The sequence below is a fragment of the Schistocerca americana genome, chromosome 5 (assembly GCF_021461395.2).
Source record: "Schistocerca americana isolate TAMUIC-IGC-003095 chromosome 5, iqSchAmer2.1, whole genome shotgun sequence".
In the NCBI taxonomy this organism is placed as follows: domain Eukaryota; kingdom Metazoa; phylum Arthropoda; class Insecta; order Orthoptera; family Acrididae; genus Schistocerca; species Schistocerca americana.
In genome coordinates, this window is record NC_060123.1 from 674,630,125 (window position 1) to 674,654,531 (window position 24,407).

Genomic DNA, 24,407 nt, shown 5'->3' on the forward strand with positions numbered 1-24,407 from the left:
ACAGAGTCCTGTTCATACAGCTTGCATCGTCCAGGTGAGCGCGAGGATGAATTTTCACGTCTCCACTGGCCACCATAGAGAGCAGATCTCAATATCATTGAGTCTTTCAGGTTTACTTTGGAGAAAATCTGTGATCCTATCCATCCTCGTTACCTTAACTTGGCACAGTTTTGTAGAAATAATGGTGTAAGATTCCCTTGAAAGCCATACAAGACCTCTGTTTCTCCATTCAATTACGACTGGAAGCCCTTTTGTATGCCATACTTTTCCTACGGCACGCTGGGAGCGGAAATGTATCTTGTTTTTGGAGTACCCATATTTTTGTGTATGGTGAACACTCTGCATTTTAGTGCCACAGTCGTAACTAGGAGAAATTATTTTCTTCCACTTGTGCAATGAATCAACACAACTGCCAGTGTCGGTACTCATTCGATTAAGAACCAATCAGATCTTGCGTGGCAATTCAGGTAGTGTCGTCAACATGCACAACGTCATTAGTTGTTCCATTGTAGCTTTTAATCTGCCATGTGTTTCTCCAGTAGTTATTTGCATTACAGTCATTGCGAAATAACATCATTGCAGTTTTCCAGCAGTGGATGACGATAGATAAAGCTTTCCTTTGCTGATGGTTGGAATGTCTGTGTGAACAGGGATGTAAGGTAAGCCCACTTCCCTGCCGCGCAGTAGGAACTGATACCTGGTTGAGTACGGGTAGCCCGAATGTAGGTGTAGATCTGATTTACAAGTTCTAAGACGAATGATATGATTGAGCTGTAAGTCAACAAGCTGGCGAGCAATATTCCGCAAAGGGACAAACCAATCACAGGGAAAAACTTTGGTGCCATTTTACCAGCATGGTGTCCATTTTGGAAGGTCATATTGTTGTGGGTTGGCAGGAGAGCCAACACCGTTTTGCTAGAGGAAGCCGAAAGGCACGCGTTTTAGCTCAAGCAGGCTGGCGTGAGGTCTGGAACAGGACAAGGAAATTAGAATTTAGAAAAAAACGGACGTAGCTGGTGGAATACTTAACTTTAATCCATAAATGGTGAATGTCACTCTTGACGGTACATTATTCATAATATCAATATTAACTGGAAATGGCGCCTTGTTAGGTCGTAGCAAATGACGTAGTTGAAGGCTATGCTAACTATCGTCTCGGCAAATGAGAGCGTATTTTGTCAGTGAACCATCGCTAGCAAAGTCGGTTGTACAACTGGGGCGAGTGCTGGAAAGTCTCTCTAGACCTGCCGTGTGGCGGCGCTCGGTCTGCAATCACTGATAGTGGCGACATGCGGGTCCGACGTATACTAACGGACCGCGGCCGATTTAAAGGCTGCCACCTAGCAAGTGTGGTGTCTGGCGGTGACACCACACATATCATGGACGAAACTCGTGAGTTTTAGACAGAAAGGAGCCATGTGATATATTATTTATTTATTATTCAAAATTACAGCTGATTACATTTTAGCGGCTAATGAAAGACGTACAGCTGAACTTTCTTAGAGCTACTTCGGTTACAACAACAGCTCAGCCATGCCATCATGATAACTTTGTTACGGCCATATTTCTCATAAGGGCCATATGTCTCATCCTTGCTTAACACGACAAATATGTATGGGTGTGTGTTGTATATAACGTAATTTTCAGCCTCAGTTAGCAACAAGATTTCCCAAGAATCAATGTATTAATCCGCGTAAACAGAGTTGACACTAGGCGAGCTGATTTGGGAAGGCGGGGGGTTGATTCGATACAAATCGTATGCTTTCCACAGTCAGTGACAGCTAGCTAGCAAGAAGGATTACAGCGTTAGCGACTGCTTCGTCGCTATACATATTACCTCAGAGTTATGCGTAGTAATTAGAGCTGAAGAAGTCTAACTTACTGACATATCGTGCTTATTAACATATACACTGCTGCAAATTACGCATTGTAGTAGCTACGAAATCTCTATGTAAAGCCTAGTTAGGCAGATGTGATGCATTAGCAGAAGTTTACTAATGATTTTAAATTATATTCTTCATATATTCTTATTATATTATATTATATTCTTCATATGTACACAATATACAATGTGAAAATCACACAAAAGGAAGAAACGAACAATATCAAGTCTGTGTAAAGTAATTCAATTTCAGACACACCACTAACATCGTCAGCTTGATATGAACTGGACTCTGACGATTCACTGGGGTCACCTGTGCCTACAATAAAATTAATGTCATCAATGGCAACTTCCATAATACTGTCGTTCGTCCAGTACTCCTTCTCCAACTGTTGCACCTCACGACAGTAGCCTGCCCAGTCATCTCTAGTGACTGACGTAAGGGAACTGGCCACAAGTTTACGGAGATTTTCCGCAGGCATGTCTCGAGTGGCATATTGTTCCCTGAATGCTCTTGTTACTTTCGACAACGCAAGTACGACTGCATTTAAGTCGCAGTACAGAGCGGTAAACGTATCACTGTGTGACCTTTGTCTAGTGGCCGATGTGTCGACAGCTTAGGACTTTTTGGCAGACTGGTGTACGTAGCCGAATTAACGCGCAAAGAGTCTCCTCTCTCATGGTCTAGCCGCACTCGCCTTTTTTTCTTAGCCATGTGTGTATTTCCGCCATTGAATCGTAACATCGTAATCCAGTTGGCTACTGTGGTAGGGCGCATTGTCTTAAGACAATAACTGAGTTAGAGGGAAGATATGGTAAAACCATTTTTTCAAACCACTTTCAAAGTTACTCGAATTCATCTGGTTATGTTAATCTCCTTGGCTCGATCCGGCAAAGAGCTTGAGCTCATCTGTCCTTGCAAAACCGTTCTTAGAGCCGACAAATGCTAATATTTATCTTTTGGTGTCTCTTCCATTAGCCGTCACACCAACCACGTCTTCGCTCTGCCAACATTTGTCGGAAGAAAGATTGTTATCGAGCCAAGATTCGTGTAGATAGAATATTTTGTTTCGTTCCATCCTAGTACTTTTGAGCTCTACAGGAAAACTAGAGTTCCATTCCACAATATCATCATGTCCGAGTAACAAGGTCTTTCTCCACACGAAGGACTTCAAAACTGTCGTCAGAGAAGCACCACACCAATATTATCGTATCTTTGATCTCAAAACTGGCAACAGTTTCATTATGCTGCAACTTTCTGGATCGCATAAAAGTATCTCATTGTGTCATGAATGATACCCTTCTCAAAATCAGCCAGTTTTTTTTTAATGTTACTATGTCTCCTATTAAGGAAAGAAATGAACACCTCTTCAAAACTTTTTATAGGGACTGTGTCGAAGAACAATATAGAACTTATACACAAAGTCATTAGAGAGTAATCAAAGACACATGGAAATAAATTAAGATGCAGTTGAGGGATCTATCGAACGACAGTGCAACAGCAGATTACTAAATTAAACTAACTTTTTCATAATGGGGCTCTTGGAGACTCGCCAGGATTAGTATTGGTAAATTTTACAATTCTCCTCGTACTAGGCAGGCTCCTTCCTGTGTACTTAGTTGCTCTCTTCCCCTACTGCGAAAGCGGGTAGAGCAGTTGCTTCTGCATTGTTTCCTCTTTACAACATTTGATGACATTAAAAACTATTTCGCGTCTTGGTTACGTAACATTTTACTCTGTTTACCCTTAGGGGTGGAAGGAGTTGATAACTTATAGCTCATTCCGAAACATTTATAAAACAATATTTACCGAGATAAAAATTCAACAAGCCAAAGGCAAAGCAGAATGACAACAATACCGGTATTCCGGAGCACCTGTATTAGACGAAGGTTGATAGATCCCAAAACATATGAATCCAGCATCAATGTCCACCATCTAGTTCGCCGAGTGCCAACTAAATTTGCAGGATCAATACTGTGGTAGGAACTGTGTTGTTGTAACATGGCAACCTATCATATTCTTCTCTCTCCCCTTCCGTCAAGGATAGGTGTAGTTTCGAACCTCGCCTCATTGTTACCTAGCGTGTTCACGCTATAAGAGTGGTGACAATCAAAGAACTCGTCAACAGTACACGTGATGTCAATTTCCATAACAATTTGTTGCGAAATGCACGCATTTTAGAACAGCATGGCCAGTAAAAGAAAAGTTTTAATGGTGGAAGAAAAAGTGAAAGTGATTCATAAAATCGAGAATGAAGCTAAAAAGCCTGACATGTGTCGTTAATTTGACCTCGAAACTCCACAGCCCAAACTATTTGGAAGAACAAGGATAAAATTGTTGCTCCGTTTGGGCAAAATGTGTCTAAAATAAGCGGTTACGAAAAGCTGAATGTAGCGACGTGGATGAAGCGTTGTTTTAAGTGATTAAAACAAGAGAGAAGCATCAATCTACCTATTAGTGGATCTCTCCTTATGGTGAAAGCAGAAGAATTTGCCAAGAAATGAAAAGATGAGGAATTTGTGTGGAGTAGTTTCTCGATTGACTGATTCAAGCAACGTCGCGGCATCATTTTTGGCAAAGTGAGTGGTGAAGCCGACAGAGTGAGCACTGTAACAGTCCAACAGTGGATCACAGTCACGTGGCCTACAGTTCGTGAAGGTTATGCAGACTGTGACACCTTTAATGCAGACGAGACTGGCGTTTTCTTTAAATTGACACCTGGCAAAACTTTGAAATTCAAGGGCGAAAAATGAGTAGATGGCAAGTTAGCTAAAGAATGAATAACACTCCTGGTTTGTACTAATGCAGATGGAACTGAGAAGAAAAAGTTGCTCGTGATAGGTAAATCAAAAATTCCTAAGTGTCTTCAGCATGCGAAAAATCTGCCAGTGCACTACAATGCTAATAAAGCGTTCTGGATGACCTCTGAACTGTCTGAAGCTGAAATAAGGCGTTGGTATAGGGAGCTTGGAAGTCAGAAGAGGAAAATATTAGTTCCTGTTAACAACTGCCCAGCATATATTGCACTCTCTGATCTGGAGAATGTTAAACTTGGTTTTTTTTTCTGGCAAATACGACACGCTTATTGCAGTCAATGGACCAAGGAGTAATAAAGAGTCTCAAATACCACTTTCGTAATCTCATATTACGGAAAATGGAATAGTGCATCGAGAACAAACAGCATTATTCTATTACGCTGATGGATGCGACGAGATGCGTTACCAAAGCTTGGAGCCAGTTCACAGCCCAAACCATCGAGATTTATTTCCGTCTTGTGGGAATCACAATTCAAGGAATAAATGCCGCCAAAATTGAAGACACATTCAAGGACACTGGTGATCTGCTGCTGTCGCCATTGCTCCCAGAAATCAGCTGTGATATTCTCAAACAGTGAGACTATGAAATGTATGCAACAATAGATGATGACCTTGTTACAACCGAAACGCAAACTGAAGACAAAATTGCAAATGAAGTAAAGAATCAGAGCCACAATGAGCTTGAAGTGTGTGAGGAAGACGAAAAAGAAAAAAGAGGAAAAAGAAAAAAATAAAGTGGGTGTGAGTGACGCTTTAAAAGCTATTAGGGTTGTGATAATGTTTTATGAAACTAGGGTATGGAGAAGAGAAATTGCAAATGAAATAATGAACATAGAATGTAAACTAGGAAGCGTGTGTTGGACAAATAACAGATAATTGTATTCATTTTGAATATACATTGCACATTTTTTGACATCTCCGGAAATTCCATTTTCGACTTTGTTATGTTGATTTGAAAATGGGTCTCGGCCTGAAAATTATCATCGAATGAAAAACTAGGACTTGTTCTTCCTTCAGTTCAACGTGTCTTGGTGTTTCCCCTCCCCCCCCACACACACACACATTATCAAGCGCAACGTCGCAACTGTCCCACTGTTGTCTGCAATTCGTGGTCTCATTCAGAAAACCTAGTGCGCCTTGGAAGTGCAAAGACTGTGAATTTGTATTGGCACTGGTAATCGCGCTTTTGAGCACCCCACAAACAAAAATCATCGTCATCATCATCTTGTCTCAATGTCGCCTTTTCCTTTGCTAAAGCCAAAATGATTGTCATCTAACCGTTCTTCAGTTTTCTTTTCCATCCTTCTATGTATTACCCTTGTCACCGTCTTGGATGTGTGAACTGTTAAGTTAACCTGATCGTGCGACAACTCTCACATTTATCTGTCCTCTCCATCTTCGGAATTGTGTGGATAATGTCTTTTTCGCAATTCTGACAGTACGTCGCCAGTATCATAGAATGCACCCACAAACTTGAAGTCGTTCGGTTGTCACTTCTCCCAAAGATTTAGAAATACCAACTGAATCCGTTCTTTCTGCCGAATTTGATCTCAAGTGTTACAAATCGCTTTTAAATTCAGACTCCAATACTCGCTCTCCTACGTCTTCCACATGGACTCCAATTTCTTCTTTTATCATGTCATCGGACAAACCCTCCCCTAACTATAATCTCCTATGGGTTCAACAGGGGAAATCCCATTGTATTCTTAATGTTGCTAACCTTCCTATTAATTTCACCGAAGGTTGTTTTGAGTTTTCTATATTGTTGAGTCAGTCCTCCCCACAATTATTTCTTCTTCTACTTCTTCATATCTTCCCTGCAACCATTTCCCCTTGCCTGCCATGCGACTCCTATTTATTTCATTTCTAAGGAACTGATATTGCTGTATTTCTATCATTTCCTGAACATTTCCGTTCTTCATTCTTCTGTCGATCAACTGAAGTATTTCTTCTCGTACCCGAGTTTCTTCTTTGTACCTAAAACGGCCTTGCTGTGCTGGTACTGCGAACGGCTGAAAGCAAGGGGAAACTACAGCCGTAATTTTTCCCGAGGACATGCAGCTTTACTGTATGATTAAATGATGATGGCGTCCTCTTGGGTAAAATATTCCGGAGGTAAAATAGTCCACCATTCGGATCTCCGGGTGGGGACTACTCAAGAGGACGTCGTTATCAGGAGAAAGAAAACTGGCATTCTACGGATCGGAGCGTGGAATGTCAGATCCCTTAATCGGGCAGGTAGGTTAGAAAATTTAAAAAGGGAAATGGATAGGTTAAAGTTAGATATAGTGGGAATTAGTGAAGTTCGGTGGCAGGAGGAACAAGACTTTTGGTCAGGTGATTACAGGGTTATAAATACAAAATCAAATAGGGGTAATGCAGGAGTAGGTTTAATAATGAATAAAAAAATAGGAGTGCGGGTAAGCTACTACAAACAGCATAGTGAACGCATTATTGTGCCCAAGATAGACACAAAGCCCATGCCTACTACAGTAGTACAAGTTTATATGCCAACTAGCTCTGCAGATAATGAAGAAATTGATGAAATGTATGACGAGATAAAAGAAATTATTCAGGTAGTGAAGGGAGAAGAAAATTTAATAGTCATGGGTGACTGGAATTCGTCAGTAGGAAAAGGGAGAGAAGGAAACAAAGTAGGTGAATATGGATTGGGGGGAAGAAATGAAAGAGGAAGCCGCCTTGTAGAATTTTGCACAGAGCATAACTTAATCATAGCTAACACTTGATTCAAGAATCATGAACGAAGGTTGTATACCTGGAAGAATCCTGGAGATACTAAAAGGTATCAGATAGATTACATAACGGTAAGACAGAGATTTAGGAACCAGGTTTTAAATTGTAAGACATTTCCAGGGGCAGATGTGGATTCTGACCACAATCTATTGGTTATGAACTGCAGATTGAAACTGAAGAAACTGCAAAAAGGCGGGAATTTAAGGAGATGGGACCTGGATAAACTGAAAGAACCAGAGGTTGTAGAGAGTTTCAGGGAGAGCATAAGGGAACAATTGACAGGAATGGGGGAAAGAAATACAGTAGAAGAAGAATGGGTAGCTCTGAGGGATGAAGTAGTGAAGGCAGCAGAGGATCAAGTAGGTAAAAAGACGAAGGCTAATAGAAATCCTTGGGTAACAGAAGAAATATTGAATTTAATTGATGAAAGGAGAAAATATAAAAATGCAGTAAATGAAGCAGCCAAAAAGGAATACAAACGTCTCAAAAATGAGATCGACAGGAAGTGCAAAATGGCTAAGCAGGGATGGCTAGAGGACAAATGTAAGGATGTAGAGGCTTGTCTCACTAGGGGTAAGATAGATACTGCCTACACGAAAATTAAAGAGACCTTTGGAGATAAGAGAACAACTTGTATGAATATCAAGAGCTCAGATGGCAACCCAGTTCTAAGCAAAGAAGGGAAGGTAGAAAGGTGGAAGGAGTATATAGAGGGTCTATACAAGGGCGATGTATTTGAGGACAATATTATGGAAATGGAAGAGGATGTAGATGAAGATGAAATGGGAGATAACATACTGCGTGAAGAGTTTGACAGAGCACTGAAAGACCTGAGTCGAAACAAGGCCCCGGGAGTAGAGAACATTCCATTAGAACTACTGATGGCCTTGGGAGAGCCAGTCATGACAAAACTCTACTATCTGGTGAGCAAGATGTATGAGACAGGCGAAATACCCACAGACTTCAAGAAGAATATAATAATTCCAATCCCAAAGAAAGCAGGTGTTGACAGATGTGAAAATTACCGAACTATCAGTTTAATAAGTCACAGCTGCAAAATACTAACGCGAATTCTTTACAGACGAATGGAAAAACTGGTAGAAGCGGACCTCGGGGAAGATCAGTTTGGATTCCGTACAAATGTTGGAACACGTGAGGCAATATTAACCTTACGACTTATCTTAGAAGAAAGATTAAGGAAAGGCAAACCTACGTTTCTAGCATTTGTAGACTTAGAGAAAGCTTTTGACAACGTTAAGTGGAATACTCTCTTTCAAATTCTGAAGGTGGCAGGGGTAAAATACAGGGAGCGAAAGGCTATTTACAATTTGTACAGAAACCAGATGGCAGTTATAAGAGTCGAGGGGCATGAAAGGGAAGCAGTGGTTGGGAAAGGAGCGAGACAGGATTGTAGCCTCTCCCCGATGTTATTCAATCTGTATATTGAGCAAGCAGTAAAGGAAACAAAAGAAAAATTCGGAGTAGGTATTAAAATTCATGGAGAAGAAGTAAAAACTTTGAGGTTCGCCGATGACATTGTAATTCTGTCAGAGACAGCAAAGGACTTGGAAGAGCAGTTGAACGGAATGGACAGTGTCTTGAAAGGAGGATATAAGATGAACATCAACAAAAGCAAAACGAGGATAATGGAATGTAGTCGAATTAAGTCGGGTGATGCTGAGGGGATTAGATTAGGAAATGAGACACTTAAAGTAGTAAAGGAGTTTTGCTATTTAGGGAGTAAAATAACTGATGATGGTCGAAGTACAGAGGATATCAAATGTAGACTGGCAATAGCAAGGAAATCGTTTCTGAAGAAGAGAAATTTGTTAACATCGAGTATAGATTTAAGTGTGAGGAAGTCGTTTCTGAAAGTATTTCTATGGAGTGTAGCCATGTATGGAAGTGAAACATGGACGATAACCGGTTTGGACAAGAAGAGAATAGAAGCTTTCGAAATGTGGTGCTACAGAAGAATGCTGACAATATGGTGGGTAGATCACGTAACTAATGAGGAGGTATTGAATAGGATTGGGGAGAAGAGAAGTTTGTGGCACAACTCGACTAGAAGAAGGGATCGGTTGGTAGGACATGTTTTGAGACATCGAGGGATCACAAATTTAGCATTGGAGGGTAGCGTGGAGGGTAAAAATCGTAGAGGGAGACCAAGAGATCAATACACTAAGCAGATTCAGAAGGATGTAGGTTGCAGTAGGTACTGGGAGATGAAGAAGCTTGCACAGGATAGGGTAGCATGGAGAGCTGCATCAAACCAGCCTCAGGACTGAAGACCACAACAACAACAACCTATATGTGACTGTCCAACAGCTGTGATTACCCTTTTTAGAGATGTCCACATCTCTTTAACTGAACTGTCCACACTGGTATTCCTTACCGCGATATCTACATAGGTACACCCGTAACTCCTCAGTACTTCAGTATCTCACTTCCTGTCACACTGATTCTTCCAGACGATTCTCTTCAATTTGAGTCTACCCTTCGTCTTTACTAAATTGCGATAATTGTGATGTGAGTCTATATCTGCTCATGCGTACGCGTTGCAATCCAATATCTGATTTCGGTATCTCTGTATGACCATGATAAAATGGAGCTGGAATCTTCCCTTGTCTCTACGTCTTTTCTAAGTATACCCCCTCTTCTTGCGATTATTCAACAGAGTATTCATTATTACCTTCTATAATTTAGAGCAGAACTCAGTCTTTCTCCTCTCTCGTTCCTACCGCAAGCCCATATTTTCCCGTAACCCTTTCTTCTGTAACTCCCTCTACTTCCGCTTTCTAAGGCCCAATGATTATTTCACTACTGGCCATTAAAATGGCTACACCAAGAAGAAATGCAGATGATAAACGGATATTCATGTGACAAATATATTATACTAGAACTGACATGTGATTACATTTTCACGTAATTTGGGTGCATAGATCCTGAGAAATCAGTACCCATAACAACCACCTCTGGCCGTAATAGCGGCCTTGATACGCCTGGGCATTGAGTCAAACAGAGCTTACATGGCGTGTACAGGTACAGCTGCCTATGCAGCCTCAACACGATTCCACAGTTCATCAAGAAGACTGACTGGCGTATTGTGACGAGCCAGTTGCTCGTCCACCATTGACCAGACGTTTTCAATTGGTGAGAGATCTGGAGAATGTGCTGGCTAGGGCAGCAGTCGAACATTTTCTGTATCCAGAAGGGCCCGTACAGGACCTGCAACATGCGGTCGTGCATTACCCTGCTGAAATGTAGGGTTTCGCAGGGATCGAATGAAGGGTAGAGCCACGCGTCGTAACACATCTGAAATGTAACGTCCACTGTTCAAAGTGCCGTAATGCGAACAAGAGGTGACCGAGACGTGCAACCAATGGCACCCTATACCATCACGCCAGGTGATACGCCAGTATGGTGATGACGAATACACGCTTCCAATGTGCGTTCACCGCGATGTCGCCAAACACGGATGCGACCATCATGATGCTGTAAACAGAACCTGGATTCATCCAAAAAATGGCGTTTTGCCATTCGTGCACCCAGGTTCGTCGTTGAGTACACCATCGCAGGCGCTCCTGTCTGTGATGCAGCGTCAAGGGTAAGAGCAGCCATGGTCTATAGTCCATGCTGCTACAAACGTCGTCGAACTGTTCGTGCAGATGGTTGCTGTCTTGCAAACGTCCCCATCTGTTGACTAAGGGATCGAGAAGTGGCTGCACGATCCGTTACAGCCATGCGGGTAAGATGCCTGTCATCTCGACTGCTAGTGATACGAGGCCGTTGGGATTCAGCACGGCGTTCCGTATTACCCTCCTGAACCCACCGATTCCATATTCTGCTAACAGTCATTGGATCTCGACCAACGCGAGCAGCAGTGTCGCGATACGATAAACCGCAATCGCAATAGCCTACAATCCGACCTTTATCAAAGTCGGAAACGTGATGGTACGCATTTCTCCTCCTTACACGAGGCATCACAACAACGTTTCACCAGGCAACGCCGGTCAACTGCTGTTTGTGTATGAGAAATCGGTTGGAAACTTTCCTCATGTCAGCACGTTGTAGGTGTCGCCACCGGCGCCAACCTTGTGTGAATGCTCTGAAAAGCTAATCATCTGCATATCACAGCATCTTCTTCCTGTCGGTTAAATTTCGCGTATGTAGCACGTCATCTTCGTGGTGTAGCAATTTTAATGGCCAGAGTGTAGGTTTTCGTCCCCCTTCACATACTGAATTAAGCGTTCAATATCGTCATAGACCTTCTCTACTTCCTCATCTTCTATTCTCCATGTTGACATGTACACCAATGATGACGTCGTTGAATGTGGCTATACACTGATGAATCAAATCATTACGACCACTATTCACCGCCAGAGTGAATGCCACCTCGTGGCGTTGTGGACACGCCATGCTGTAAGCAGCGATAATTAGTGTGGGGTCGTGAACTTGCATACACGATTTGAAGAAAGGACAGATTATGGCCCGAATCCTGGAAACGAGCATCTCGGGATGATGAATCTAGTCGGCTGTTCGTGAGCTACTGTCACGAGCGTTTGTGGAAAGTGATTGAAGGACGGTAAACCCAAGAGTGGACGTCCACACCTCATCACAGAAGGTGGAGGTCGGAGGCTCAGAAGCTTTTTAATACAGAATATGAAGCAATATGTACAGATCTTACAACAGAGCACACTCCTGAAGGAAGCACAAATGTTTCGGAGCTCTCCATTCTGCACACATAGCTGAAAATGATGGCTTTGTAGCAGACGACATCTACATATTTCCTGATGTTCCCAACGGAATTGTCAGTTACGATTGCAGTGGACACTGGATGGTCCGTATTGGAACCCGGATCAGTGGAAACCTGTCACCTGGTCCAAAGATACATCAGATAGATGGTTGTGTTCGGCTCCGCCGTCATGCAGGCGGACGGTACAAGAACGGCTCGAAACACGCACCACGTTATGGTAAGGGTCATATTATGCTATGGGAGACACTTACTGGGCTTCCGTTGGACCTGCGATTGTAAGCTAACGCGCCGAGGCAGCTGAGGAATACGTGAACATTATTGGGGACCACCGGCGTCCCTTCATGTTTGGTGTCTTCCCCGACGTTGATGGAATCCTCCAGTAGGATAACTGAGCGTGCCAGATGGCCAGAATTGTGGTACAATGGCTTGAGGAGTATTATAGTGAAATGTTCATGTATTGGGTACTAAATTTGCCTGATCTCGACCTGATGGAACACACCTGGGACTCTACCAGGCGTCAGATTCGCGCCCACAAACCACTGACCCGATATTTACGGGGACTGCGCAATCTGCGCGATGTCTGTCTGGTGCCACATAGCTATACAAACCTATCTACAGGGTGTTTCAAAAATGACCGGTATATTTGAAACGGCAATAAAAACTAAACGAGCAGCGATAGAAATACACCGTTTGTTGCAATATGCTTGGGACAACAGAACATTTTTCCCGCAGACAAACTTTCGAAATTACAGTAGTTACAATTTTCAACAACAGTCTGCGGTCTGGGAAACTCTATAGTACGATATTTTCCACATATCCACCATGCCTAGCAATAATATGGCGTAGTCTCTGAATGAAATTACCCGAAACCTTTGACAACGTGTCTGGCGGAATGGCTTCACATGCAGATGAGATGTACTGCTTCAGCTGTTCAATTGTTTTTCGATTCTGGCGGTACACCTGGTCTTTCACGTGTCCCCACAGAAAGAAGTCACAGGGGTTCATGTCTGGCGAATAGGGAGGCCAATCCACGCCGCCTCCTGTATGTTTCGGATAGCCCAAAGCAATCACACGATCATCGAAATATTCATTCAGGAAATCAAAGACGTCGGCCGTGCGATGTGGCCGGGCACCATCTTACATAAACCACGAGGTGTTCGCAGTGTCGTCTAAGGCAGTTTGTACCGCCACAAATTCACGAAGAATGTCCAGATAGCGTGATGCAGTAATCGTTTCGGATCTGAAAAATGGGCCAATGATTCCTTTGGAAGAAATGGCGGCCCAGACCAGTACTTTTTGAGGATGCAGGGACGATGGGACTGCAACATGGGGCTTTTCGGTTCCCCATATGCGCCAGGTCTGTTTATTGACGAAGCCGTCCAGGTAAAAATAAGCTTCGTCAGTAAACCAAATGCTGCCCACATGCATATCGCCGTCATCAATCCTGTGCACTATATCGTTAGCGAATGTCTCTCGTGCAGCAATGGTAGCAGCGCTGAGGGGTTGCTGCATTTGAATTTTGTATGGATAGAGGTGTAAACTCTGGCGCATGAGACGATACGTGGACGTTGGCGTCATTTGGACCGCAGCTGCAACACGGCGAACGGAAACCCGAGGCTGCTGTTGGATCACCTGCTGCACTAGCTGCGCATTGCCCTCTGTGGTTGCCGTACGCGGTCGCCCTACCTTTTCAGCACGGTCATCCGTCACGTTCCCAGTCCGTTGAAATTTTTCAAACAGATCCTTTATTGTATCGCTTTTCGGTCCTTTGGTTGCATTAAACCTCCGTTGAAAACTTCGTCTTGTTGCAACAACACTGTGTTCTAGGCGGTGGAATTACAACACCAGAAAAATCCTCTGTTCTAAGGAATAAACCATGTTGTCTACAGCACACTTGCACGTTGTGAACAGCACACGCTTACAGCAGAAAGACGACGTACAGAATGGCGCACCCACAGACTGCGTTGTCTTCTATATCTTTCACATCACTTGCAGCGCCATCTGTTGTTGAAAATTGTAACTACTGTAATTTCCAAAGTTTGTCCGCCTGAAAATGTGCTGTTGTCCCAAGCATATTGCAACAAACGGTGTATTTCTATCGCTGCTCGTTTAGTTTTTATTGCCGTTTCAAATATACCGGTCATTTTTGAAACACCCTGTAGGATCTTCAGAATCCATTGCACGCATAATGGTTATTGTATAGCGTCCCAGAGACGGATGAATACGATATTAGTGGTTATAATGTTTTGGCTCTTCACGTATATTAAAATTTAAAGTGTGCTGTTGGTGTAAAACATTCACAATTCGCTGTATAAAGAAACAATTACTATCGAGTTCCTTAGGCGAAAACCAACCACAAAAAAATCACGTTACCTGGAAAGGAATGCACTGTGTGGCGTAATAGCCATATTAGGCTACTCTAAACTAAACTGACAGCAACATTTACGATACTAGTGTTGATTAGTGTGGAATTTCAGCAAGTATTAAATCGTAGTAAGTCCACTTGTTGAGGAAATAGGTGCAAGAGTTACTCTGAGATGGAGAGGTTGGCACAGGAGGGGAATTCGTGGCTGGCGTCTTCAGATGACACGAAAAAAAAAGCTTGAATCCATAGGGCACCGTGCTTATCAATAATTTCACAGGGATCAAAACGAGCAGTCACAACAAAACGACGTGGGACGGCAGCAACAGCGCGTATAGCAACCAACTCACTCTGTCCATTGCCAACGATGATTTATTTTGCTTGTTCTACCAATGTCCCATGTTAGTTGAGGACCTATCGAAAGAAAAGAAATCGATGGCGGTTGTTGCCAAATAATAGAAATGAAACTTCAGTTAACCTGTATTGTTTGTATGAAAGATGATGTGTGAGTTTACAGAATCCTCACACAGAGAATTTTGTCGATACGAAATGAACGTTTAGTTAATGAGATGCAAGTTCAACATTCGTGTAACACTGCGTGTCCAACAGATCTCCCAAGGAATACCAATATATCAAGACATACCGCGGTGAATAACGTGTTTAGAACTAGGTGGAGCAAGAATCCGTGAAAACTTTGCCTGAAGCTTAGCGTCGGACGAATCGATTAAGGCAACAGCCGAAAGATGACGACCGCTGCCGCCAGCTAAACTTATGGTGTGCTTGTCACGGCAGCCTACAAGTCGTGTGTATTGATCCTCAGGTCAGTCGTCCTACGTGTTCCATGCCCACTGCAGTGCATACACTGACGACTGGGGGCTTTTTTCCTATAACATAAAACAAACCAATTATTTCTTTTTTGGCTTCTTAAATATTCAAACTGTGAATGGAGGAAGTGTACTTTTAGAAACACTCGGCTTCGCATGGAGTTATATGTCCTCTGAAGGGACTTAAGACGACATTTGTTCTTTTTTGCCAGAAAAGCCATTCACTGCCTCCAAAAATACCTTGCTCACAACCTTCTCCTTTACATTTAACTTTCTCTCAAATTACATCATTTATCACTTTTATAATATCAGGTCCAATGAAAATTCCTTTCTTAAATTTCCTTAGAGTTTTCAGGTTCGTATGTGGGATCAAAGTTATCACAAGGAACATCCTCAGTTGCATCACGGTGACAAATACATTCTGGGATATCAGTATCTCACCACTCTAATGGTGCTGGCATTGATGAACCCTCTCCAGGTGAAACTGCCTTAAGGATAGAACATTACAGTAGACATGAAACTTCCTGGCAGATTAAAACTGTGTGCCCGACCGAGACTCGAACTCGGGACCTTTGCCTTTCGCGGGCAAGTGCTCTACCCGAGTTCGAGTCTCGGTCGGGCACACAGTTTTAATCTGCCAGGAAGTTTCATATCAGCGCACACTCCGCTGCAGAGTGAAAATCTCATTCTGGAAACATCCCCCAGGCTGTGGCTAAGCCATGTCTCCGCAATATCCTTTCTTTCAGGAGTGCTAGTTCTGCAGGTTCGCAGGAGAGCTTCTGTAAAGTTTGGAAGGTAGGAGACGAGGTACTGGCAGAAGTAAAGCTGTGAGTACCGGTCGTGAGTCGTGCTTCGGTAGCTCAGTTGGTAGAGCACTTGCCCGCAAAAGGCAAAGGTCCCGAGTTCGAGTCTCGGTCGGGCACACAGTTTTAATCTGCCAGGAAGTTTCATATCAGCGCACACTCCGCTGCAGAGTGAAAATCTCATTCTGGAAACATCCCCCAGGCTGTGGCTAAGCCATGTCTCCGCAATATCCTTTCTTTCAGGAGTGCTAGTTCTGCAGGTTCGCAGGAGAGCTTCTGTAAAGTTTGGAAGGTAGGAGACGAGGTGCTGGCAGAAGTAAAGCTGTGAGTACCGGTCGTGAGTCGTGCTTCGGTAGCTCAGTTGGTAGAGCACTTGCCCGCGAAAGGCAAAGGTCACGAGTTCGAGTCTCGGTCGGGCACACAGTTTTAATCTGCCAGGAAGTTTCATATCAGCGCACACTCCGCTGCAGAGTGAAAATCTCATCCTGATTACAGTAGACAGTTTTATTGGCTGGTTGGTTGATTTGAGGGAGAGAACCACACGACGAGGATATCGGTCCCAGTTGATTAGGGAAAGCTGGAGAAGTAAGTCGACCGTGCGCTTTCAAAGGAACCATCCCGGAATTTGCCTGAAGCAAATCACTAAAAACCTAAATCAGGATTGCTGGGCGCGGGTTTGAACCGTCGTCCTCCCGAATGCGAGTCCAGTGTGCTATCCCCCATGCCACCTAGCTCGGTGACAATTTTGTACTTTCGTTTTTGGGAATATCGTTTTGATTTCGTTATCGTAAAAATAACAATAAAATGGTTAGTTGGCTCATGCCAAACCGCCGGCATGGCTATTGGCAATGAACTTATCTTGCCCTTCACCCACTGTATTAGAATGACGTCGCATCTTACACAACAAACACGCGAAGCCCATAGTTCATCTTGATCGTTTAATCTACACCTGACATACACTCCTGGAAATGGAAAGAAGAACACATTGACACCGGTGTGTCAGACCCACCATACTTGCTCCGGACACTGCGAGACGGCTGTACAAGCAATGATCACACGCACGGCACAGCGGACACACCAGGAACCGCGGTGTTGGCGCTAGCTGCGCAGCATTTGTGCACCGCCGCCGTCAGTGTCAGCCAGTTTGCCGTGGCATACGGAGCTCCATAGCAGTCTTTAGCACTGGTAGCATGCCGCGACAGCGTGGACGTGAACCGTATGTGCAGTTGACGGACTTTGAGCGAGGGCGTATAGTGGGCATGCGGGAGGCCGGGTGGACGTACCGCCGAATTGCTCAACACGTGGGGCGTGAGGTCTCCACAGTACATCGATGTTGTCGCCAGTGGTCGGCGGAAGGTGCACGTGCCCGTCGACCTGGGACCGGACCGCAGCGACGCACGGATGCACGCCAAGACCGTAGGATCCTACGCAGTGCCGTAGGGGACCGCACCGCCACTTCCCAGCAAATTAGGGACACTGTTGCTCCTGGGGTATCGGCGAGGACCATTCGCAACCGTCTCCATGAAGCTGGGCTACGGTCCCGCACACCGTTAGGCCGTCTTCCGCTCACGCCCCAACATCGTGCAGCCCGCCTCCAGTGGTGTCGCGACAGGCGTGAATGGAGGGACGAATGGAGACGTGTAGTCTTCAGCGATGAGAGTCGCTTCTGCCTTGGTGCCAATCATGGTCGTATGCGTGTTTGGCGCCGTGCAGGTGAGCGCCACAATCAGGACTGCATACGACCGAGGCACACAGGGCCAACACCCGGCATCATGGTGTAGGGAGCGATCTCCTACACTGGCCGTACACCACTGGTGATCGTCGAGGGGACACTGAATAGTGCACAGTACATGGAAACCGTCATCGAACCCATCGTTCTACCATTCCTAGACCGGCAAGGGAACTTGCTGTTCCAACAGGACAATGCACGTCCGCATGTATCCCGTGCCACCCAACGTGCTCTAGAAGGTGTAAGTCAACTACCCTGGCCAGCAAGATCTCCGGATCTGTCCCCCATTGAGCATGTTTGGGACTGGATGAAGCGTCGTCTCACGCGGTCTGCACGTCCAGCACGAACGCTGGTCCAACTGAGGCGCCAGGTGGAAATGGCATGGCAAGCCGTTCCACAGGACTACATCCAGCATCTCTACGATCGTCTCCATGGGTGAATAGCAGCCTGCATTGCTGCGAAAGGTGGATATACACTGTACTAGTGCCGACATTGTGCATGCTCTGTTGCCTGTGTCTATGTGCCTGTGGTTCTGTCAGTGTGATCATGTGATGTATCTGACCCCAGGAATGTGTCAATAAAGTTTCCCCTTCCTGGGACAATGAATTCACGGTGTTCTTATTTCAATTTCCAGGAGTGTATAAGAAATACGCTTTTCAGTGAGTTTTTATGCAGTCTTCGAGTCAACATAGCTGTTACAGGACTAAACTGCATTAGAAAATAATCTAAACCATAAATTTAATTTACGTTACCGTATTTTTCTCTGCGTGGGTCGTCATTCTTTGGTTTATTCTCAGTGCATGGGCTGTACTCAGCTGTTAGTCCCATTCGACATGTTCTGATACCACATTTGTTTTAAATTCTTCATTTGTGTGGCCATATAGTCCGTGGTTGCTTTAAATTCTTGCGGGTGTTTTCATTCTTGTGTTGCAATTACAAAAAAGTGCGAGTTTTTCTCACCAGACGTGTTTTGTTTCATTCAGGTAAAGTGTCATCAGTGGTCTGTGATTAAGTTATTTGCATTTTTATTTGTTTTTAAGATCGAAAAACAATTCGTTATCAATATTTTCGTTATTACTTACGGTGATTTCCGCTTGATTTCTCTCCTACATCGGGAAATGCCGTCTGCTAGCAGATCGTTAAGGTTTTTCTTCTTTAGTCACTGATAGTCGTAGTTAAATTTTCTGTTGTTCTGCAGAAATATGCATTTTTTTTGTTGTACGCGTTTTTGTACACCGTTGTTACTTTTTTAATTTATATGCTTCTAAGTATGTATTGTGGTTTGTGGTTTGTGTTTTGTAGCATTGCCGACATAATATTGCCACTAGTTTGTCTTTGACCTATTTCCTTTTTTTCTAGTTTGTTGTATGTAATTCTATTTAATTATGTTGTTGTGTATTTATACAACAATTTTTTGTTGGGGAATTAGATTATAAAGGGAAATAAAAAGACCTTGGTTGCCGAGAACGGTATAAAATGGAAATTCCGTGTCTTCGTTCCTCATGTACAAAAATAATTTTGGGTCAGGTTAATTACAACAGCTGCCATTACTGGTGGCCACGAAATATGACGCCGACCGTTAGAGGCTCTTTGGTTTGGATAAGGAGCGCAGGTATATCTTTCTGGGAAGCAGTTGGCCGCTAGGACCTGCCAGGTACCGGCAACGTATTAGGTCTACAACTCTGCTTCGGTCCCCATTCATTTCATTTGCGAAATATTTTAATTTTCTGCTTTAAAATGAAGAAATTTGCGATTGAGGTTCATAAAATGCAGGGTAAGACCTACGGCAAGGCACCTATTAGTGAAAGAAAGTGCATGGAATGATTTCAACGCTTAAATAACGGTGATTTTGACGTCGAAGAGCAGCGTGGCGTTGGAAGAGGGAAGGTCTTCGAAGCTAGAGAGACCGACTGAGATAATAACAGGAGACCGTTATCGAAAGCTACTGACGCGTCTGAGACGAGTGTTGAAAGACAAACGGCCACAGTACACCGACAGACGTGAAAATGTGACGGAGTAGGACTTCTTATTTCAGCGTTCCTAACTATATTTTGACGGTTTTTGCGACGTGGGGTCGACCACTGTCATGCTGCAAAATCTCACTCCAAACATTTATTCCTCTGACTACCAACTTTTTCTATCAATGGCACACGGCCTATCTGACCAGCACAGGTTGCGAAATTGGATCGATTTAGGGATCTCCAAGTTCTTCCACTGCGAGAGATGGGCGGAAGTTGTGGCAAGGGATGGCCACAACTTTTTATGGTAAAATTGAAGCAACAAACAGCTCTCGGTCGCTAAAGGAAGTCTTTTTGACCTAGGCTCCAGTCACTTCTAAGAGAGCCTTCATCAGAAATAAAACATTTATACTGGCCTATAACGTAAGTAAAAAGTTTTAGGAATTATTTTTTTTTTGTAAGTGTAAGTACTGACTAGCAGCATAAAAAGAAAAGGCGTGGTACTTACATGTCACGTATAAAATAAATGACAAGCGATAAAGCTTTAGTTACAGAATTTTAAAAAAGAAAACACAGAACGCTAGCCACTATGGGCTGCTCACACCTGTCGAGCTGCGGCAGCATCAGACTGAGGCTACCACAGCTGGATAGTTACCCAGCCCATAGTGGCTTGCCAGTGGAGAGAAGAGGCCCGTGCACAGCGCCGACAGGGTCCTGGATGACGCTAAGTGGCCACAGTGAGAGGTGAGCCCCGTCTTGTCCGCTTGGCCGTGACGGACAGAACCGCTTCGTCCACACTGCTGGTGCGAAGTTGGAGCACTGCAACGCGGTTGGACATCTCGGCGTCGACGGTTCGACGCCGTCTTCTACAAGGTGAAATGGTGGCACTCGTACCATTCTGTCTGCTTCCGCTGACCAGAATTTACCAACGCAGCAGACTGCAATGGGCACGTGAACGCCTACACTGGCGTTCTTAGTAGCAAAATGTAGTTAGTGTTTTCAGTCGACTCCCGCTTCATGTTGTCCACAGTGACGGCCGATTACGCGTTCGACGCCTCCGTGTGAACGCAATCGGACAGACTGTGCCGGCCGTTGTGGCCGAGCGGTTCTAGGCGCTTCAGACCGGAACCACGCGACTGCTACGGTCGCAGGTTCGAAACTTGCGTCGGGCATGGATGTGTGTGATGCCCTTAGGTTAGTTAGGTTTAAGTAGTTCTAAGTCTAGGGGACTGACGAACTCAGATGTTAAGTCCCATAGTGCTCACAGCCATTTGAACCATTTTTTGGCAGACTGTATAGTTGAGCACCATGGCGGACAAGCGATCTCGCCTCCTACGTCTTGAAGGAAATCTGAACAGCTACCGCTACATCAAGGTGGTTTCACAGCCCGAGACTCTGCCGCTCTTGCAGGCCGTTTCATATGCCATGTTTCAGCACCATAACGCCAGACCGTATGTGGCGAGGAATGTGCAACCTTCGTCGAAGAATAACGTGAACCACGCTTTCCTGACCTGCCCTTTCACCGGATATGTCGCCCATCGAACATAGTTCTGTGGTGTCACCGCCATATATCACACTTGCTAGGTGGTAGCCTTTAAATCGGCCGCGGTCCATTAGTATACGTCGGACCCGCGTGTCGCCACTGTCAGTGATAGCAGACCGAGCGCCACCACACGGCAAGTCTAGAGAGACTTACTAGCACTCGCCCCAGTTGTACAGCCGACTTTGCTAGGAAAGGTTCACTGACAATTACGCTTTCAGTTGCCGAGACGATAGTTAGCATAGGCTTCAGCTACGTCATTTGCTACGGCCTAGCAAGGCGCCATAGCATTTGATATAGAGATTATAACATGTACCGTCAAGAGCGATGTACACCAATTGTGGATTAAAGTTAAGTATTATATCAACTACGTACTTTATTTGCTACTATTAATTCCCTTAACTATTCCAGACCTCGCGCCAGTCAGCGTGTAATTAAACGCGTGCATTTCGGCCTCCTCTAGCAACACTGTGTTGGCTCTTCTGCCAACACCTAAAGTTCAGAAATAATGACTGCTAAAAAACAAGTAATTTTTGGTAGACGGGTTAGAACTGGCGAACCAGGGTACGACAACAAGCGACTCTGAGCACTACGCCACAGTGGATGCGCTAAATGAGCTTATGTAATAATGTTTAAACACAATTTACATAATCGAAACCACTATTTAGTTTACTGGATTAGAGAAAAAATTTATTTATACGAGGCGAAAATGTTCGAAAGAAATGTTACACTTCGTGTAAAGAATGTATAAATATTTTTTCTCTAAAACTGCATTAACTTTCAGTGAAAGGAAATCAACTTATGGTAAATTGTCTTCGCAAAATCCCGTAAATTATTGCTGAAGAAACCATTGTGTAGTGTTTTATGTTGTTTACAGATTCCACTAGAAAATGGCTTTATACTAAAGACGAAACAAAATCCAGGAATTGTCACAATAACTTCATTAATTTGTTCACACCATCCACCCATCAAAAGACCGTAAGTACACAGAAACATGACATATCTTAATTTTAGATACCCGCCGGCCGCGGTGGTCGTGCGGTTCTAGGCGCTGCAGTCCGGGACCGCGGGACTGCTACGGTCGCAGGTTCGAATCCTGCCTCTGGCATGGATGTGTGTGATGTCCTTAGGTTAGTTAGGTTTAAGTAGTTCTAAGTTCTAGGGGACTGATGACCTAAGATGTTAAGTCCCATAGTGCTCAGAGCCATTTGAACCATTTTTTAGATACCCACACAGAATATTCGCACAAAGTATTCCACTGTAAACTATAGCTGCTGGGTATTTATTCCTCTACTTCCTACGGTTTTCTGTACCAGAATAACACTTTTAGATAACAAAACTGTTCTATTGAGGCTATAGTTTGTGGTTGTAAATGAATGCGTGAAAGCTTTGGGAATCTTCTGACTGATATTTCACTGCTTTTCAACGCTCATCTTTGTGTTTATAAGCCAATGTAGTCTGCTATCATTAGCACATCTCTGCACATTGTCTATGTTTTTCTGCCATTCTAATGGATTACGTCTCATTTTTGTCGTATGAAAGCTTAATTATTTTAGTATTTATTCTTGGTCATACAATACTCAACTAAAGCATCACACAAAACTACTGCGCTTACATAGCCAGAAATCTACAGTACACCAAGCAAATGACTAAGATATCTGTTTCTGTTGGCAGTACGGAAGGGAGGTACGTTATCTTGGAAATGACACCGATCTTTACGATAACATACATCGTGATCAAAAAGTCAGTATAAATGTGAAAACATAATAAACCACGGAATAATGTAGATAGAGAGGTAAAAATTGACAAACATGCTTGGAATGACATGGTGTTTTATTAGAACAAAAAAAAGTTCACAAAATGTCCGACAGATGGCGCTGAACAGCGAAACTGCTACCGTGATGGGTGAGAGGTACGCCAATATGTTACAGAATCGCATCATCCCCAGCCTGGCTGAAAAACACCTGCTGGAACGTACGATGTTTATGCAGGATGGCGATCCACCCCATATTGCTAGACGCGTGAAAGATCTCTTGCGCGCATCGTTTGATGATGATCGTGTGCTCAGCCGCCACTTTCGTCATGCTTGGCCTCCCAGGTCCCCAGATTTCAGTCCGTGCGATTATTGGCTTTGGGGTTACCTGAAGTCGCAAGTGTATCGTGATCGACCGACATCTCTAGGGATGCTGAAAGGCAACATCCGACGCCAATGCCTCCCCATAAATCCGGACATGCTTTACAGTGCTGTTCACAACATTATTCCTCGACTACAACTGTTGTTGAGGAATGATGGTGGACATATTGAGCATTTCCTGTAAAGAACATCGTCTTTGCTTTGTTTAACTTTGTTATGCTACTTATTGCTATTCTAATCAGATGAAGCGCCATCTGTCGGACATTTTTTTAACTTTTGTATTTTTTTTTGTTCTAATAAAACCCCATGTCATTCCAAGCATGTGTGTCAATTTGTACCTCTTTATCTACATTATTCCGTGATTTATTCAGTTTTGAAATTTATACTGACTTTTGATCACCCTGTATTTAACTACGGATAAAGGGTTTTCCGAAAACAAAGAAAAAAAAATGTTTTGGTCTTATACTCTAACTATTGTTCTGAGACGGACGTACGAGAGTTTGGAAATAGGTTCTTCAGTTACACCGAGCGAGCCAGTGCAATGCTTAAGACATGGACTTGTGTTCGGGAGGACAACGGTTCAAATGCAAGTCGGACCATCCAGATTTGGATTCGCGTCATCTACTGCAGTAGTAGCCCTTGGGCGCCCTAAGCAAGGCATGTCATCGACAGTTCGTCTCTCTCTTTGTTCACTTCGAGACGCCTGGACACTTCCCTCGTTGAGAGGTCTTCCTGGCACAAAGTAACAATGCGGACGCGATCGAACCGCGGTATTGACCGTCTAGACATGGTGGCATTATGTGGGGCCGACGTACGCCCCTGGTGGTCATTGAAGGCGACATAACGGC

General features: G+C 44.0%; 1 non-coding gene across 1 annotated transcript; it reads left to right on the forward strand.

Moving 5' to 3' along the window:
* Positions 1-16,243: 16,243 nt before the first annotated feature.
* Trnal-caa lies at positions 16,244-16,318 on the forward strand. Its single transcript has one exon. It is a non-coding gene; the product is annotated as a tRNA-Leu (tRNA).
* The last annotated feature ends 8,089 nt before the right edge of the window (positions 16,319-24,407 follow it).